At 27.3% G+C, this 21286-nt stretch overlaps 1 protein-coding gene across 2 annotated transcripts in view; it reads left to right on the top strand.

The window, feature by feature from the left end:
- The first annotated feature begins 6931 nt into the window (after nt 1-6931).
- The window catches only part of LOC129960052 (FERM, ARHGEF and pleckstrin domain-containing protein 1-like), a 147775-nt gene continuing 133420 nt past the window's right edge, over nt 6932-21286 (top strand). For both annotated transcript variants that reach the window (XM_056073099.1, XM_056073100.1), the window contains exon 1: nt 6932-7266. The gene's annotated coding sequence lies outside the window, so the exon portion shown is untranslated. The remainder of the gene's footprint in view (nt 7267-21286) is intronic.

Raw genomic sequence — 21286 nt, forward strand, 5'->3', positions numbered from 1 at the left:
GCTACAAACACGGCATTTTGCTGTCCTTATTTATACACGATACCAATTTGCAAAAAAAGGTTTTATGAAACGTAGCTAAGAACCTTACAAAAGAATTTTTTTTTAATGTAGCATTTATTTTAACATTTAAAACTGCTAATTTGAAGTTACTTTTATTTTGCTAATAAATATCTTGTAATTAATGAAATTTTAGGACTTTTTTATATATTCAATTTTTTTTTTTCTCTTATTAAAACTTTCTCTGAAAAAATAAAATAAGTTCCAATAAAAATAACGTGTCAACATTATACAAATTGGAATATAGTTAATTGACAGTCAAAAGGCTGGTTACAATCCTTTTTCATCGGTTCTATAATTTTCAGAAATTTCGTTTTTATTCGATTTTTTTTAGATACTAAGTCTTAGCAAGTATTATCGGCATTTTTTAAAACACCTTTATAGCAAATTTATGAGTTATTATATTTTCGAGTCTACGAAACTATTGATATCGTTTCTTTTTTATGTACCTCTCAAATAGTTTTTTTAAAAAAACTTTATATTAAAGTGGCAATTTATTTATTTGTATTACAATTAAAAATATTCTTTAAAAAATTTGTTTATTGAAAAAAAGAACAAGAATGAGTTAAAATAAATAATTTTAATGCGGACATTGAAATTTTTTCCGCTAAGGAAAAATGCACGTTACACTGAAAATTAATATTATAATAGAAATGTTAATAAACGAAACTGTTTTCATTACCGCTCTGCCAACCATATTACTGATGATGTATAAAAATCATTGATATATTTACATTTTCTGTTACACATTAAAAAAAAAATTCACATTTGGATGAATTTCTATGCATCATCCAAGATGTATTTAAATATCTATGATGAAAAATTTATTAGTGACAATTTATTTAAAATATCACTTTTATTTTTAAAAGGACTTAAAAATAAATCATGCATCTGTTTTAAAAACTAGCCATTCTTTGGCTGCAGCGGACTTCTTATATTGATCGGGCACAGAGAATTTAATTATGTGAATATCAAATCGTTAGTCATGGAAAAATATTAAATATTTTACAGTAATTATGGCTTTATATCCGTTTAAGGGATGTCACATATGGAATTTATTTGCAGCATTGAATGTCTGCAGAAACCTCTTTAAGAAAAAATAAATATTTTACTGTGGAGGTTTGAGTGCAAAAGAAATCTGGTTTATGCACAATAAGCAGCTAATTTCTTCCTGCAATAGTCATTGTCAGGCATGGTTCGGGAGAGTTTCCGTTCCTTTGCTTATATAGTCGTTAATCTGCCATCTAAACCATTGTGGGACCATTCTCGCCTGGGGAAGTCGACCCAGAGTTTTCCACATATTTTCAGTAAAATGAACAGAACGAATCCCGGAAAACCACAAGTGAGGGGAAAGAGGGCTCCAGATTGAAGGCACACACGAAACTTTTCGTGAAATGAGAAACTCTCTGATTGTGACCAGTAAATCCCGCAATAATTGTGTGTGTGGGGGGGAGGGGGGTATCTTTTCCTGGAACTTGCATTAGTGTGTAAAAGACTTTCCCCATGCATGTCTGAATTCTCGTTCCTTAGCTTTAATCGGACAGATCGTATCGATTCTTACTTTCTATCGTGATCCAGGACCTGTAATTGAAATATCATCAGTAAAATCATATAAAGGTGTTGAATCACACCTCTCTTTGAAATGTATTGATCATTGGTATTTGTGAGTTTTTAATAATGCTTATATAATAACCGCTCGTAAAATATTCGTCATTCCTAATTCAAAAGATCCTAATTTGGATGGAAATTTCGAAAATATATCTTTTTACAATTCTGAAGCGAAAATGAGGCCATACCAGGCAAATTTGGTTTTTTAAAAACCACGGGAAAAGCAGCATGTCCTAAAATATTCATGGATTCTAGTTTGGTAGTTTTAAAATATTTTGCAGTTCACACTCTGTTATTTTTTACGCTATTTAAAAAAAATACCGCAATATTCAGTATATATTGAATGGTAATATTTATTGTTTGTTTATAAATATATATTTGCACAAGGGGTTTTAAAATAATCTATATAATTATTATTAATATTTAGTATAATGAAAAGCCAACTTATTATCGTCATAAAACATTGTTCTAAATTAATGGTGTTTGTCGAAATTCTTATTTTAAAAAGATTCTTTTCTTATCTAAAAATAATTTAATAGATAAATTTCATCAAATCATTTGTTAAAAATAGCAGATATTTTTATTAAATATTGACATTCAACTATTTAATTGGCAATTTGTGACTTTTTTTTATTTGTTTTATTCATTAATTGTTTTAAAGAAACTACAGGTGGTTATCAAAATAATGGAAACACCTGTGAATAAAAGTGACACTTTTGAATACGCTTCGTAAACATTAAAATATAATAATAGCCACAATTTTTTTTATATAAATAACAATGTATATATTCTGGTAGTATGTGTTAACTTTATTGAAGTTCTGCAATTCTTGAATTTTGTTTTTTCAAAAGCCTAAAATATCGGATCTCTCAGATTTTCAAAGAGGCCAGATTGTAGGAGCCCGTCAAGCTGGAGTAAGTGTGACTGAAACATCCCAACTTCTAGGCGTTTCTGGAGGTACGGTGTCTAAAGTCATGACAGCATACACACTGCATGGCAAGACAAGCTGAGCAAAGCAAAATAGTGGGCAGAAAGAGAAGCTCAATAAAAGAGACCGACGGGTATTTAAGCTGATTGTAATGTCTAAAAAGCGAACAACTGCAGCAAAAGTGACCTCAGAGCTCAATACCCATCTAGATTCTCCGGTGTCAGTAATTACAAGTAGAAGGCACCTTCATAAACATAACATTTATGGCAGACCAGAAATTCCCAAGCTACTTATCACAGATGTTAATGATAAACGTGGTCTATAGTGGTGTCACACTCACAAAACCTAGTCGATTGATAAGTGGAAGAAAGTAATACGGTCTGACGAATCCTGTTTCACATTTTCCCCTACAACAAACGGGTACACGTTTGGAGGACAATTGCACAAGCGTATGATCGTGATTGTTTCCTTCCAACTGTCAAGCATGGAGGTGGATCTATATGGGCAGCCATGTGGTTTTCTAATGGACCAATTGTAACCCTGAAAAGAAGGATCACTGGGGAGAAGTGTGGAGAAATTTTAGCTGACCAGGTCCATCCTATGATGTAAACTTTGTTTCCTGCAAGAGATGGAATTTTCCAGGATGATAATGCACCTATCCATACAGCAAGACTTGTCCAATCATGGTTTGATGAACACGAGGATGAAGTTAAAGATCTGCCTTAGCCCGCACATTCACCAGACATCAATATAATAGAACCGTTATAGTCTATTTTAGAAGGTTCAATACGGAATCAATATCCTCCACCGGCATCTTTCCCAAATCTTTCACAATATCTCCAGGAAGAATGGTACAATATTCCTCTAAACACTATTCAACACTTATATAAATCGATTCCTTAGCGAATCTAAACTGTATTACATGCCGAAGGCGGTCCTACACTATACTAATAAAGGATTCTTTATAAATCTAAGGTGTTTCCATTATTTTGATAACCATCTGTATATAGTTTACTAATCAGGGCATTTATTTTAATTAAGTAATTAAAATTAATTTACAATGAATTATTTTACTGTGTAATTCATTAGTGATTAACCTGGCAAATAAATAAGAATAATTTTATCTGAATATTAAAGTTTCTGTCTCGAATTAAATCGTCGAAATCTTCTCTCTGTGGCATAAAACTTTAATTTATTCTGTAATTCCAATTATTCTTTTTTGAAAGAGAGAAATCGACATTAAATTAATGTTAATATCAATCACCCATTTGCCTCAACTATTGCTGACTTAATCAAGTTCTTACGAAAAATTTTTGTTAAAACAAAATTCACGTATATTTAAAAGATGCCTTTTCTTTCACTTTTTATAAATATATAAACATGCCCTCAATCCCCATGCATACGCTCTAAGGATATGATTTTATTTTCACTTTTACTTATTTTATGAACTTTCAAGTATAGCTACGGTTACTCTAGGATGACTGATATGGTGAACTCCGTCACCTTCTATTAGTTTTCCAACTGTCAGACCTGTTCTGCAATATTACACAAACACATACTCCGTCAAGGCATGTGCCTATCCTATTCCTCGTTTTCCTGACAGTTTTCGACACTTGTTTTATTGTTCTCGTTATAGGCCACACATTTAGGTATCCAAAAATGCTTTATTTTTGTTTTTATGATTACTAGGAGCAACGTTTTAGTATAAATAATAAACCGGACTTGGGTATTTAAAAAAAACAACTGTAAAATTGGAAATAATTGATTTGAACAACCATTTTCTTATTCTCAAGCAATGTAATTCCTTAAAAATATAGATTTGTATTTTCTTTATTCAGTTTTTGTTGTTTTATTTGTTTCTTGGAACTGTTTTTGAAATTTATGTTAGAGCTTAAAATAAAGAACCATATGTCACTAAATGGCTGTCCTCAATTATTTCCATTAATACTTTGAAACTTTTAATTAAGAAGCAATGGTGGAATACTGTAAAATACCTGAAATTAATATTACAAGCACACCTTTGCATCAAGCTATAATTAGCTTTCAGAAAACACGAAAATTTTTGGGAACATTTAGAATTTTTGAAAGATAACTGACCTTGCGGGAATTGCAATGCAAAGCATATTATGAAAATTATGATTCGAAAACTCTTATTATAATGAAAGATATTTGCAAAAAAAACCACAATCCTAAAGTGGGAATGCAGAATAGAATAAATACCATAACAAAAGAGTGACTATTTACTTATAAAATTAAATGAGAATAGTTAAAGGAAGAGTTAAAACCCATGATAAACTTATCGATAAGTTACAAAATTAGTATGTGTTTGTTATCCGTAAAAATGCTCTGGAAATCTAGGAAACAAGCAGTTTATTTCAATAATAGCTTTTTTTTCTTTGTTGCTGTTACAATCAAACTCCATAGACAAGGAAGAAACATTTAATGTAAATAGTATAATAATTAAAAAGCAATTTTCATAAAAATTCATAGGAGCCTTTTCAATTCAGTTATAAAAATAAATAAAGCCAAACTACTCAGCACTTAAAAATAAAAATTTGTCCATGAATAATTATGGTCACACAGAACAATAATGAAAATTTTTAACAACCTCTAATGAATTATTTTCCCCAAAGAAGCTTTAGTTTAGCAGGAAAAAATTAAAGAGCACATATTACATCATTACTATTTGAAGGATGATGTAAAGATGTATAATCCTTTCTTAAGTACTTATAAATATCGATTTATTCACTGGTGTTTATAAATTACATGGAAATTCATAAAGAACGGATTTAAATGTAGAAACGCCAGGTCATTGTCTACTACAATATAATACAAAAATAATGCATAAAACTAAAAAAAAAAAAAATGAAATCAGCTTAAAATTAATAAAAAAAGAAAGTTTGATCTGCAAATGCGACAAGTTTTAACATTCTAAGGTGATAGAAAAATTTCTTTGTGTTTTATTGAAATCTTTAAATGCATTTTTCGTTATTTTTTTTTACCAGTAAACATTCTTCCAGAAAAAGTTTTTCAAATATTGAAACGAAATTTTTAAAAAATATTTTATTTGATTCTAGTGATGTTTTGTACTAGAATCTAACCTTTCGGTTCATATTTATTTATTTCATCGTTTTTTTAGTAAAAAAATTCTATAATTTTTAATATCAACTGTGAATTTTCTTACAAAATTGTGAATATATCCAAAATTTTTAGAGTTATTGAAAATCTTTTAGTTCATAACACAGCTAAATATATTAATTATGTATGGTTTAAAAATAGTTGAAACATATTCCTTAGAATTTCATGGAGTATGTTTGACGCAACTACAAATATTCACTAAAATTTAGCTCAAAATTGCTTATAATTTCAAAATTAATACAGTTTCCACTGAAATTTTGATCCAATTTTTTGTTTTATTCTGTGTTACATTTAAAAATATTTTTGTTTTATTAAAATTTTATGAATTTCAAAAAAGATGCTTCGAAAGTAAAAACGTACCTTAAAATAATTGCTTACTCTGCTAAATTTAGGTAAAATTCCTGATATATAAGATCCCAAATACTTCCTCACGATCCTCTTTTTCTGCTTTCTGCTCTTCTTTCTTGAAATCGTCACAATCATAGATTTGCTATAGAGCATTTAAATGTATCTATTTAAACTTAATATTTTGCTGAAGCAAAATTTTGTTTTCTGATAAATGAATCTCCAGCATTCAAATATCCTTAGGTCTTCTTTTGTCGTTTGACGATATTTCTATGCTAATTAGGACTTGAACGTGCATTTTTCTTTAACACAGTAATTCATAATTCATAAATAATTAGCCGATAGCAATTAAATTCGTCGATGATAATATAATTGCATATAGAATATGAAAAACTCCATTTGTACTGGTTAATTATAATAAATATTAGTATTTTGAAACTAAGAATTTCTCTTCCATGTTTGGATCATATAATGTGAAACATAATTTGAACCATGTATATCTACATCGGTGATCAAAAAATTGTCTTGGAAAGAAATTCCTTCAAGATATCTCGTTTTATTTGGCATTCTAAAATCCAGAGTAGTGCACAAGAATGATTTTACTTTATACTGCACATACGGAATTTGAAGAGTAAAATATAAAATGTAACTCATCGAAACCGCCGCACTATTGGGTACCTTCTTGTGTACAGCCGACCACCCCGCAACCACAGAACGAAGCAGTATCGAAAGGATTTGTTGTGGCCGACTTCTATGCACTATTGGGTACCGGCCGGCAAACAGAAATGAAATGAAATGGGTAAAGTAGCTGTTTAATTTTTTGCACATATCCCCTTCCGAATACCAATAAAAATAAAAACATCGACGGAGTGTAGTTCGATGTTACATGTTAGTATTGTGGGATAAAATACCGTTCTAATTGTTTCTCACATTAGGATAAGTGTTTTATCTAATGCTTACCAAAGAGTCTTAAAGAATTTCATGAATCACCTGACTTTTGAATCCGATTTACTTCATTTTTGTGTCTGAAGCATTGAGGATGCTTCTATAGGCATCTTGCAATTTGCTAGTTTGTTCTGAATGGAGCGAAATACTGTGTATTCAGTTTCAACATTTTTATTTACTCTTATGAGCTAACATCTTCATAGTTTAGAATGTTACTAGTAAGGTTAGTGAATAGTTGAAATCTGGTAAGTAGTTTGTCTTGTTTTGATTATTGTTTCTCTTATTTTATTTCTTCAAAAAATTGACATGACACTATCCACTCATTTCGATTTTACTTTTAGCTATTGTGATTTGCATAGTGATTTTCTCACAGTGTAAAAATGTTTGTGTTATCTGATATTCTTTATAGCTACTTTCTCTGAAATTAATGTATTACTTTCAAGTATTTAATAGCTTCTTTTACAATCGTTGCTGATGACTTGGTATAATTATATATTATTTTCTGCCAAAATATATCAATCTTTTGCTTAATTTTATTGCTGAAAATTCAATTGTATATTAAAATATATTCCTTTGTTTTTGAATACAAATTATTGCATTCTAATTACCTTGACTTCAAAATAATGACTTTCTCTGCCTATGCTGTAAAAATAAAAACATTACATATTCACTTGCCTATTTCTATGATTCATTTTGATCATATGTTTATCAGGTGTGAATATTTATGATTGCATGCAAGCTCCTTTTAAAAAAAAGAAAATAAATATTTTGGTTTCTCTTTTTTTATGCAGTTATTTGATTTTTTTTTAAAGATCCGTATTAATTACTGGCTTATACATTCAGTAATTAATGTTTTGGCTCAAATTTCCAAATATTCATTTATAGAAATTTAATGGAATCTATTTAATTTTTATTATTAATTTAATAATTTAATTAAGTGTATTTACTAGTATCTGAAAACTTTTAGGAAACTTTTCTATTAGACATTATAAGAATTGTTTTGATAAATATATTGAAAAGGGATTATTTTAATTAAAAGAATAACCACAAATTATTTGTCTCGAGTTTATGTATTAAAATTATATGAAATTATTAGATAATTTAAAAAAAAATATTCTATGCTTAAAAAAGTTCATAGCATGCTGAAAAGGAATGTTATTACTTCAATTTGGCATGTTTCTAATTTTATATTGTTTAATATTAATGGGGTCAATAATTACATTTTATGTTCTTTATATTGGGAATGTATGTTCATTTGTAATTTTTTACTTTTCTTTTTCCAAAGGGAAATACCTTGTATTTAAAATAATGTCTCATCTTAAAAAATGAGGGGTTTTTTTTGTACTTCTTAGGAAAGAAAGCCATTTCTTCCCGGAAAAACTGAAATTTTATATTCTAATAAGTTCAATTTAAACATGTGCTTCTTTATTTACTTTATTTATAATATTTAATAATCAACAGAGTAAAATAGCTAAAAATGACTTAGACCATAGAATAATTCAAGCCAAACCCGCAATTACTTTCAAACTTTTATAGCTACAGAAATTTAGAAAAATAGCAAATTGTCAAAATAAGAATCTTTAGCTGTTGAGAATCTTTAGCTATTTAGAAAGTAATTTTGAAACTTTGTAACATTCATTTTGAAAGTAAATTTGCCTTAATAGATCATCATGAATTGGGATTTAAAAAATAATTTGTCTCTGTTCGAAGATATTCTAAATAAATTTATATCAATCTACAACCTTAATTCTACAACCTTTGCAATATTTGATAATGGATGCTGTAATTGTTTTTTTCTTTAAACTAAAGATTCTTTAAGTGGAAGAATATTCAGATCTCGCATTTATAGCATGGAAAGATTCTCTTAAAATTAGAATGGTATCTCGGTGCTTATGAAGTCATGGGATCTCGTAGATGCTTCTCGAATATCTTTTGAATTTATGAAGATATTACTGATAAACCTTTTTACATTAAGTGAGAACATGTATTTTAACATTTGTTCAAGTGCATGATTTAGCTTGTTATTTGTTCTCTAATACTTAAAATTTTATCTTCCACTTACCATGTTTGATAAAATTAGTTGGTATATATATCAACTGACGTAGAAATAAATGTTAATTTTTTAAAGAACCATTTCAATGATTTCTTTACTTTTTTCAGACTTTATTAGTCCTGTCTTTTTAGTTTCTATTTTAAATTATTTGTTTTAGGAATGTATCTCTTGTTAGGTAAGGTTATTTAGCCTCTAATGTATTATAGGCTAAATAACACTTCCTAACATATTAACATACATTAATATTTCCTTTTGATATATATAATATGGTTTGTAATTCAATTTTTATTTGTGATTCCCCAAGACTTTGCAGAATAAATAAAAGGAAAGTCCTAACAAACCTGCATTGTCAAATAAAATAAGTTCTTTTTTTCTTGATCGAAATTAACTTAAATGCATACTTTTAAATCTTTTGAGGTGTTTAAGGTCATATTAAGGTTATCTCAATTGTGAGAACATATAAAAACTTACAAATAATTGGATTAATGAATTGTGAAATAAATATTATTCTTTGTTGATTATGTATAAAATTTATGCTTTGACTGTTTTCTTCTGAAACAAATTAAATTATCTTCTTTCGTAAAATTTGTAAAGAAAATAGCTCTTTTTTTTCTATACATTATTTCAAAATCAAATCGAAAATTTACATATTGGACTGTATTAATATAATATTTATTATGAATGCATTTATTTTGTATGCCTGTAAGAGTTAAAATTTTCACATTCTAGTTGTCTGTTAAAATGAGCTCTGGATAGTTTGAAGCAAAACTTCTTAAATTTGTAGTTTATTAGTAATTTTATAGACTTTTCTGCATTTCCTAATCTAAATAAGCCTTTTCACTTCATAAATAATAAAAACTTATTGAGAAATTAACAATTTATGAATAAATATTGATTTGTGCACAAATTAATTTATTATGAGTTAAAGATACGATTGCTTTCTTCAATTTGAACTGTGACTTTGCATTCTATAGCCCATTTGCATATACATTACCATTAGAGAATTTTTCTTAAACATTTTTGTCTTCCATGCCAGCTGAAATTGACTTGTGCATAACAACCCTATTAACTATCATTTGGTCTGTAAGTCAATATGTTATTTAATTTTAATTGCTCATTGTAGGGCTTACTTGTTGATATAGCCATAGATTATGTCCTCTAACTATGGACATCCTTTGTACCTACTTGCACTTTTTGCAGTATCCCTTTTAGGGCTAAAATGCTTTAGAACTGTATTTATTGTTTCTGAGTGACATATTTTTTTCAGAATATCAGTATTATATTTGGTTATTTAGCATATAATGGCTTTCAATAGGGTCAATTCATCGTCGTGTGCCGGGTACCAAACAAACCACTTCTGTTCAATTTTCAACTGTTCTGCGCATGTCCTGATGTCTGCCATTAACGTTGACAAAACCATTGTTTTGTAAATATTACGCTAGCCGATCAATTATTAAAAACTTCTGATAAAAAAAAAAAAAAAAAAAGAAAGAAAGATATTATTTTAAATTATTTTCTCCAAATTTTCGTAGTTATATAATTTTATTTCTTATATTAAAATTTTTATAAGTATTTTCAATGGAATTATTGTTATTTTGCATAATTAATTAACATTGCTTTTTAATTCGTTTGGTGCCACTTTATTCTTTCCTCTCCCATATCCTTTCCCCCCCTTTTTTTATCCGAAGGATACATTTTGACAAATGACTTTGGCAGTGTTTTTGAAAAATTACGTATGTCCTTTTTTACATATTATTTAAATATTATTGAATATTGAATCTTATGAATATAGTTCTTCCCTGTTAGTTCTTTTTAAAAATAATTATTACTCTTAGATAAGTTAATATTTTAAAGCTTACTAATAAAATTATTATATTTTCTTTCTTATGTAATTACTTTTATAAATATTGAGACTTTGATGTTTTCAGTTTGTTCAGAGGAAAGAACATGAAAATCAAATTAGTATATATTGAATAAGTTATGTTTACAATTTCAAATTATGATATATAAAAGGTATGGATACCTTTTTTAAATCTATGCAACTTATGAATAAATAATTTCATTTTAATTTGTAGAAATCATTAAAGGAAAACAAACAAAATCGTGCTTTTATAATTTAAATGCAGTATGACAAGAATGTCAATATAAATGACGAAATCAATTTTATTCAACAGAAACATCCTAGATACTAAAGAACAGTTTTTTTTATCACTAATAAAAACATAATGTTGAACAATATATTTTTAAAGCATAACATTTATGAAATTTTTTTAAATGCTAAAGTTACATTGATAAAAATTACATTGGATGAATATCTTAAAATAAAACAAAAACATACAATACAGTAAATTTAATAAACAAAAATAAGGTCATGATATATAAATATGCAGAGAGAGAGAGAGAGGTTAAATAGGATATAAAGAGGAGTTGAAAGAAACACTTCTTTGCTTTCACAGAATTTGATAATTCAAAATTGGTATGTTAAAGAAATAGAAGAAAAAAAGTGAAACATGCATGTAGCAATGAAGTTGGGAATAAAAATTATATAATAAATGCTGATATGGAAATTGATTTTTAATGAAAAGACTTTTATTTATTAAAACAGAAATCACTGAGGTGTACAGTGTTATAACAGGATATTATGATAACAGTCAATTTCAGTTTAAATACAATAAACTATTGACATTTCATTTTTAACAATAGAAAAGTTGTTTGATATAAATTCACTTTGAATTCATCACAAATCTGGAAATGTAATTAGAAAACTAGCAATATTCACTTCCACCTAAGTTTAGCATTATAGCAGTTGTTATTTTTGCAACAGGAGTTTGTTTACTTACATTAATTAAAATTAGATAAGAATTTGTAGAAAAATGCAATGTAATATTCATGTAAACATTTAAAAACCTTCTAAGCATATTCAAAATTATCAGAAATTTCATCAAATGTGAATAAAGTAAATTAGAAATGTACTCACGATTTTGTTTTATTGTTTTTGGCGGCAAATCGCTTATCGATTTCCTTTTCTTCAAAGAGTTTTCCTAACAAATTACTGGAACAACTATATTTAATACATGGATACATACACTGAATGAATTGTTGAAAATGATCAGAGCATATCACCAACTTTGAAGGCTTGAAATAATCTATACCAAAGCTATCAACCCAAGTCTGGATTGTTGAAAGGAAAATAAGAAAACATTTTATCATGACAGTCACTCTTGTGTATTGCATTAAAGCATGCATCCATCGGCACACCAGTATTTCCTCTGTTAACACATAATAAGAGGAAAGAAAATAACTAAAAAATTATAACTTAAAATGTGAACAAAAAATCCGCTTCATACTTGGCAGAGAACGTTAATGGCAGACTGATCGAAGAAAGCGATGCTGAGGAAACTTAAATGCCATGTGAAAGAAGTACATGACATGTGACTTTTACGACACATGAATTGACCCCATTGCATGGTTATTAGCACATCCAATTGAAAAAAAAAAAAAAAAAAAGTGTTTTTATTATTTTCAAATATATCAGTTTATGAAAGTAAATCTATTTTATTATTGGTATTGTTGCAAATTGTGCATTCAAACTTTCATATTTCTGGAGATAACATAGATATGTTGTTAGAAAGCAACTTCACTGAAAAGGAGAATGAAAGTACTTTACTCTCTTATAAGTTTTTCTCAGAAAATTTTTCATTTTTTTTTGTGATACAATTTAATTTTTGTGAGCTTTAATAATTGAGAAAATATATTTTTACCTTATTTATTTCATTGATGCAGAGCGATTTTGTAGCTTGTGCTTTAGGATGTTAAAATATTACATGACTGGGAAATATCAACTGGAGATAGTTTTATTCTTAGATTGTGCTGTTAAACAGCATTATTCAAAAATATTGACTGCTACATGCTTTAGCTATTAGATCAAACATGACACATTCTCCCAGAAATGCAGATTTCATTTTTCAAACCAAATTTTTTCATTCTTGTGGTATACTAGTTTTGTTTTATGCAGCAATTCTTCAATATTTTTAATATCCCGAGAAATTTTTGTGTATATTTATTGTATTGTTCAATTAATCATACTCTTTATATTTCTCTGTGTTTATTTTTGGCTTGATTCATCGTTTTGTGAAGCTTGGCTATTATCATTTTTGGTTCCAAGCCTGAGTTGTGTCTTTTAATTGTTTCTTACGATTAAGCTGGTTGTTGGAAAATTTTCTCTCAGATAAGAAGAAATGTGGTCCATTTCTTCTTAGAAAGTTTAGTGGGAAGGCAACTTGTTCCCATTTATAGAAACTGAATCAGACTTTTTCCTACATTCTCAGGGTCATTTTGACTAACTGAAGATGGTACACATTTTATTTAACATGAATCAGTAACTCGTGGCTTTGGCTAGTTATGATAGACCAAGTAAAGTAATTGCAACAATAATTTATATTCTGTTATTTTATTGTAAAAATTGATTTTAATTTTACTCAAAAGAATGTTTAAGTGTAGTGCTTTTCAAAAAATATTTATTTCTCATGTGAAAATACCTGTTCAAAAACTTAAATGCTTTTATTAAACTTAATGAAATGTGTATTATAACTTCATTTACATTCTTCATTTATGAAATGAACTTGCATAACTTCATTTATGAAATGGAAAATGTCTCATTTGTATTCAGTGATTAATCATTTAATTGTGTTTCTTCCAGAAAGTGAAATCAGTAAACATCATTTATTTGTGCAATAACTAAATAAATGTGATAAAATTATCTCATGGCCTGTTGCAAAATTTTTTTTACATGATATTAGTTTTTGTCAGACATTATTTTTGACAATAAAAAATTAAAATTATCACAGATCCCACAAAACACAAGTCATGAAATGCCCTTATAGGAAATGACTGGATTGTAGAAGGAATCCTCTTTGATATTATATTGAAATTTTTTATTTCAGTACAAACAAGTTGCATATTATTTATGTACAAAATTTTTTATTTGAACTTTATTATGCATAATTACATTCTGTAAACAAAATGTTAATATAGTATTATTGATATGAAGCCAATATCTTATTATTAAATGTTTTATGTAGACTGAGATTTTTTATTAAATTTGCTGTGCTGTTGTGGGGGAAAAAAGCACCCCCAATCTTTATTTTAGTATCATTATACAGTTGTAAAAAAAAAGTGTATCATTTGAAAAGAATTAATATACTCTTAAAGTTTTTTTAATAAGGCTTTTCATAAGGGGCTGTTTATATATTAAAATTAAAGCAAACTTAAAAATTTCCAATCACAATCCCTATTTTATCATCAAATTTGAAATCTGCATCAAAATTTATTCCTGGAAACGAAATTTAATTAGTCTAGGTTTTTGTGTTTTGATATTATGAGTGTACAAAATTTTGGCCTTCTAATGTTAAAATAAAAAAACCTGAATTTGAAATGACCTGAAATTTGTTTTTGTTAAAGAAGTCTAAATTGTTTTACATATTTTGTTTATATCTTTATTATTAAATTTTTTTTTTAAATATGCATTATAAATTTTCAAAATAAAAATTTAAAATTTTTAAATGGCAACACACCTAAATTTCAGCAAAAATCAATGGACAAGGCCATTTTATATGCATAATGAAAATTTCAGCTCATTTCTTTGAGTAATTTTTGTATTGCATTAAATTTTCTTTAATGCCTCTTGAATGATGTATCCAAGAGTAGTTTTATAAATTTCGAATTGTTGACCGAAACGCAGAAAAAGACCATTTTTATCCTCATCATCTCAGATTTTCTTGAAATTTAGCACAGCTGTACTATTAATATAGACTTGGTAAAATATGAAATTGTACTTGGATTTGTCAAATTGTTTATAAAATACAGAGCTCTTAAGTTCTCAGAAATGAATTTTAAAATAGGAAACACCATTTATTTAAATAGCTGCAAAAATTGCATTCATAGCTTGGGTAGGTGCTATTTTACAACATTTTGCATGCTCTTTCTTATGAAACGAAACACTGTATATGTTTAGATAAGAAACAATTCCTCAAAATTAAATTTCAGTTTTTACAGTACATATTTTAAAATATATGTATATTAATTATACTTTTATATATAAAAGTACATATTTTAGAATTTCAATAATTCTATGAATTGTTTGAATTATTATAAATCGCAGTTCAAAATCTAAATTTGGTATGATAATGGCTTCACTGTTAAAAAAGATGAAAACTGGATCTCCTTTTCATGAAATAATGATTTGAATTAAATTTAATCATTAAATTTAAATATTAAAATTATTAAATTAATAAAAATAATTATTTTAATGATATATAATTTATAATATATAAATTGTTTTAATTAGATAGTGGGAAAAATAACTAAATATAAATTTAATATCAGTGTATAAAAACTTCCTTCCATGTTTGTATCAGCTTAGTTTAAACTGGTTGAAATAGGTTCCAACCTGTTTTAGCTCATTATAATCTGTTTGCAATTTGCTGGTTTTACTGTTATTTGTAACAGAATATCATACAGTAAGTGTAGCTATTCCTGAGTGGATATAATTTGAGTTGGGTTGTGTGCAATAAGTCAGTGTGTCAGGATTTCGAAATTACTTATTATTTAAAATTAATACTGATAATATTTTAGTAAGTGAAAATATTATTAGAAGTTTTAAAGTAATTTAAAATTGATTATGATAATGTAAAAATAATTTTTCATGCTGAATGTTACTGTTTAGTTTTTTAACAAGTTATTAATAATTTAGCTCTCAGCAGTCAAATGTGGAAACTAATACATTGAGAATTCAGTGCTGTAATCCATTAAAGAAAACAAATGACTTTGTTAGAAACAAGAAAAAGTTGAAGAATCATAGCATAGATGCCTGAATTATATTCCCAAGTAATCGTTTGCTCTGCGATTAAATGTAGGAAGAAAATTACTGTATTAAAAAATACACAATCCCTAAGTGATCAAAACATTGAAGTAGTCAATCCGACACTCGAGAAAAAAAACCTTGGACAGTGATGGGTTATTCCATGAAAATAATTACTTTTTACACCAAAATAAAATTTCACTGTAATTGTGAAGCATATTTTTTTCAGTGCAATCTCTAGTTTCAAAATTTGACAATAGAATTTTTCCAATAGTGGCCGAGTTGAATTTTATTTGAGAAAGAACGGAACTTTTATTTGAACGCTTTTAAGCCTATTTTTTTTTTTTTTATTCTTGGTTCACAACATTTTTTATAAAGTTATTTTCATTTTTTCTGTTCAATGAATAGATTTATTTGAAGATTGTACATCTAACTGCATTGCATGTCAAAAAGAAAGAAAGAAAGAAAAAAAAAAAAAAAAAAAAAAAAAAACGAATATTTTAAGATAATTGTATTTTTCTCAGCAACTTTTTGCTTTGTTGTTCTTTGTTAATGTTAGCCACAAAATTCTTAAATTTCTTACAGATTAACTTATAAATAGAACTTCTAGAATTTTGATTTTGTAAATTTTCTTAACTTATTATCTAAACTTATATGAATAATTTAAAACTGTTAATATGGTTAAATTTATTAATGATTTAGAGCTGTGACTAATGTAACAAATATTATTGTTATATTTGTCACATTATTTATTACTTTTTAAAATAATTTTCTCTATAAAATTTAAAAAAGTATTGCTAATATATTAAAAAAAAAGAAACTTCTTTTTAAGAAAAATGAAAATGGCTGAACCTTATGCAGCAGAGAGAGGAGGAAAAAAAGAGCAATGCTGAACAAAGTGAAAGCCAAATAGTTTGAAGGTAAAATAAAGGTGCAAAAAAGGAAACTGAAACAACAAAACTGAGAATCAGTCTTTTATAGACCAACAACCGACTTCTAGGGCATATTCATCACCTCAAGCATTAGGTAAAGCAGTAAGAGAAGTTAAGACGTCTTTGTCTTCTAATCCAGGGAAAAAGCAAGCAATTGTGAAGAAATTAGCCTCAAACATACGACTCTTTATTTCATCTGCTAAATTTGAGAAGAAGAATTGCCTTCCTAAAGATGCTACTGAGTGTGAGAAAAGACAAGAAGATGTATCAATGTATCAATTTCCTGCACAAAAAGACATCCATTTAAAATATGGAAGGCAATAAAAAAGCAATTTTATGGAAATCTGTTAATGTACAACTTAAAAGATGCATTTCTGTTTTTTAAAATTGATTGCCCTAATATTGAAATTGGACCCCTTCCATTGGATCAGCAAGTTTGTTACTGCTCATATTGGGAGAATTTTGCTTCCCTTTTAAAAATGTGCAAATGAAAAAATATTAAAACTTCAGTGATTTAGTTGTTTGCAAACAAATATAATTCTAATAGTATGAAATTAAACAAATTATAGCAACTGTCCATTGCAAATTACAAAATTCACTGAAAAGGATTTTTATGTAGGACAAGTTTGTATAAATCAGTGGAATAAAAGAAAATTAGAAGAAAATATTCTCAACTATTTCATTAAAGAGCTGATTTTGCAATTAATAACTGTCTTAAAGTATATTCATAATATGTCTTATCATGCAAAAGAGTTAAGAAAGCAAAAAGATAGTTTAATATGTGGACATTTATTAATGTAGATTTGCTTCTTCCAACTATGAAATAAACCAACAAAATGAAGTTATGGCTTCCCTGGAAAATGGATAAAAAATTACCAGTGATAATATACACTGCAATAATATATTTCAGATATGCTGCTGATTAAAACTTTGAAATGAAACTCTATGCAGACATATCTGATTGCCACACACTTTTTCTACTGTAAAAATGCTCAGTCAATAAACCATTAAAGAAATTTAAAAAATTGAATTTCAATTTCAAAAAGATAATAATTTAGTCAGATGGTGTTTTAGCACATTTTAAGAATCTATATAGTATATCACTGCCATTTTCTAATGCAATATTTTTTTAGTGGGACTTCACTGCATCATTCTCCGGGAAAAGGCCAAAGGAAAAGTATGCAGGATGAATAATAGAATAAGATTTAAATTCGGAAATCTGAAAAATAAGATTTGACAATTTCATACAATTTTGCAAAAAACTGACTTAAGCTTTAAATGACAAAGTGTTGACAATGTTCAAATGCTTGAGAAAAAATACATTTTGTCAGTACCTATTGAATCTAGTGGAAATTTGCAATTATATATCACATATAGAACTAAGAAAGGCATTGCTGCTTTTAATAAAAAATTTAAGGAAGGACTCCATTTGCATTAAAATTGCTTTATATTAATTCTTCATTCTCAAACATTGTATAGCAATCCAACTGTTACATTAGTCACACCATTAAAATAATAAAAATATCAATAAACAATTATTGCTGTTATTAATTATGGATTTTTTTTATTATAAAAATTCAGAAAATCCTAGTGTTAAAGTTAAACTGTTTTTAATATGTTAACTAAATTGCTACATTAGCCACAAAGTTAAAAATTTCTTTTCATTTGTTTAAGTTATTTTCTTTTAAAAGAATTTCTGCTTAAATATGTTATATTGATTAATGTTACATAAATTGCAAGGATAAAAAGTGTACTCAGAGATTATTTAAGAATATTTTGCCATATTATAGCTTTTTAAAATCTTTTCAACGTTACATTAGTCACAATGGAATGACCCTGATGTAGAATTTAGAACAGATTTAGCAGTTATATAGTCACTTTATATATGCTTATTATATGCTATTAAGCTTTCAGGTTCTACAAGTAGGATGAAACAGTTAATATTTCTCATATGTTTTCCTGAATTTAATTTAATATTTCTTATATGTAGTTCAGCACAATTTCATTGCCAAGTAACAGAGATCTTTCCTTAACTACTTAAAAAGAAAATCGGAGCTCATCGCCATATGCGATTTTTCTTAAAATTGCAGAACAATTCTACAAGATGAAACACAGAGTATCACTGGGCAAACCAGCAGGTCACAGCCCATCCTTCGTTTATATAGGAAGAGGAAAGTTCAGCATATCAGTTACATAATTATTTTTGATTCCATAGAGCACAATAAAGTTGTTGTGTACATCTTTGGAAGAAATTTTTGCCTTTTTTGGCAGCCAAATATGAAAATCTTTTTTAAAAAATATTTTATTTTTCTGACAATTTTGCTGCCTAATACAAAAACAAAACAAAATTTTTAAATCTCTGCTTTGACCAAAAAGATTTTAAAATGGAAAGAGAGTGGCACATTTTTTTGCCACAACTCATGGTAAAGCTCCTTGCAATGTAGGGGTCTTTCTAAGGGACTGGCAGATCATGCCAGTTTGCAAAAACCCTACGAAAATCAAATTCAAATGCCACTACAACATTTTGAATGGATGTTCAAAACATTACCAACATAGACTTTTCATATTCAATTCAAGAAGACTATGTTGGATCAGAGTGATTTTTGAAACATTGCTTTGATCAAGTGTTGTCCATCAAAGGAACACAGTGGTACCATCTTCCCCATATCTATATTTAAAATATTAGTGAAAAACTTTTCTTTGGATTCAAAAGCTTTCAAAATGGACGTGTCAAAATCTTCTGATAAACTTAAAATAACAGATATTTCAGGCTACATCACTGTTTCTCAATGTTTAATGAAGTAAAGGTAACTTTTCTTCATCCTTCTGGGCCATTTACATCCTTCTCATATCCAAGAAAGACTAATATTCTGTGGTCTCAAATATGAATGCTCTGGCAAAAGTGAATAACTCCTACTGGAAGAAATTAAATTATTCTTGACAGTGATGTAGACCAAACAAATGAATATTTTTCACCATTAAAATGATAAACAGATCCTATTATTTAATAGTAAGTTTTTTTTTTAGATTTATTAGTGGAATCTTTATATAAGTGTTCATTTTTATTTTCATAAAAATGTCATTATTAGCATTATTGTATTGATTAAAGTGAATAGAAAGTTGAATTAATAGAAAAGAAATCCCAGTTATTATTATTATTTTTAAATGAAGCCCTTATCATCCCAAATATATATTTTGTCATGTGATTTACAACAATCCAAACTATTCATGGAGTTAATTTGAAAATATATACTTTTTGAAAAAAAAAAAAAATTAGATCAAAATTTTAAATTAGATTTTAATTTTTTTTTTTCTTATCTGGACCTATATAATATGGCATATCATAGCAAAGATCATGAAAAATGCTGTAAAATGGCACCTATTCCAGGCCTCTAACTCAATTTGGAAAGTTTATAAATATTCAAAAAATTGTCATTCACTGTTTTTAATCCTATTTATGAGAACTTTAGAGATATGTTGTTCAAAAATGACTTAACATAGCTCAGTAAAATTTCATATTTTCTGAAGTCTATACCGATAGTATATATTTGCCAAATTTCAAGGAAATCTGAGATATTGAAGTTAATACCCTATATTAAGTTGACGTAGAATGACCCTGACAGCTTTTTATTTGGCTCTCATACTACTGATCATACATTTATCGGTTCAGATATTAATTTTTTCGTTGTTGTAATGTAAGTATATATGTAAATTTCAGTGATGAAAAAAAATATTTTTAGTGCCATTACATTTTATTAGTTGTTGATAACTTTTAATCCAGTAGAGAGTCTCTGTCCTTGTTACAATCTAGAATTTTTACTTGCTGGCTAATAGCATGTCACTTATACAATAAAAGAAATCAATTAAATTAGAGAATTTTATTTCTTAATTAATACTTTGTAAGATCGTAGCTATTTAATTTTGCAAACATATTCATGAAATGATTTCTTTTTATAATTAATTCATAGCAGACTCCATATTTTATAACAAAGTGCCATTTGTGTTGTCTTAAACTTATTGATGTTAATTTTATGTGTTCTGTATTTCTTAAAAAAGTTTCAAATTTCATAAAACTAATCTGCTGTAACAATTATTAAAGCATTGTTTTTAATCATCAACAGAAATTCAGGCATCCAAACATAATGAAATAGTGCATTTAATATTACTTTATGGATGTGAACTACTATTATACCATACACATATGAAAATGATAATTTCAAATAATATCAATGATTCATGAAGTATTTTTAACATTTCATATTACCATTTAGATTTGCCAACATAATATTGCGCATTTCTTACTTTAGATTTGAAGGAAGAACAAAAGTGGTTCAAATAAAATTTAAAAATAAAAAAATTTCAATCTATTTAATTGTCATGATGAATAAACCTTTTGGAAAATATGGTTTTGTGAGAATTTC

This window comes from Argiope bruennichi, chromosome X2 (genome assembly GCF_947563725.1).
Source record: "Argiope bruennichi chromosome X2, qqArgBrue1.1, whole genome shotgun sequence".
Taxonomy (NCBI): domain Eukaryota; kingdom Metazoa; phylum Arthropoda; class Arachnida; order Araneae; family Araneidae; genus Argiope; species Argiope bruennichi.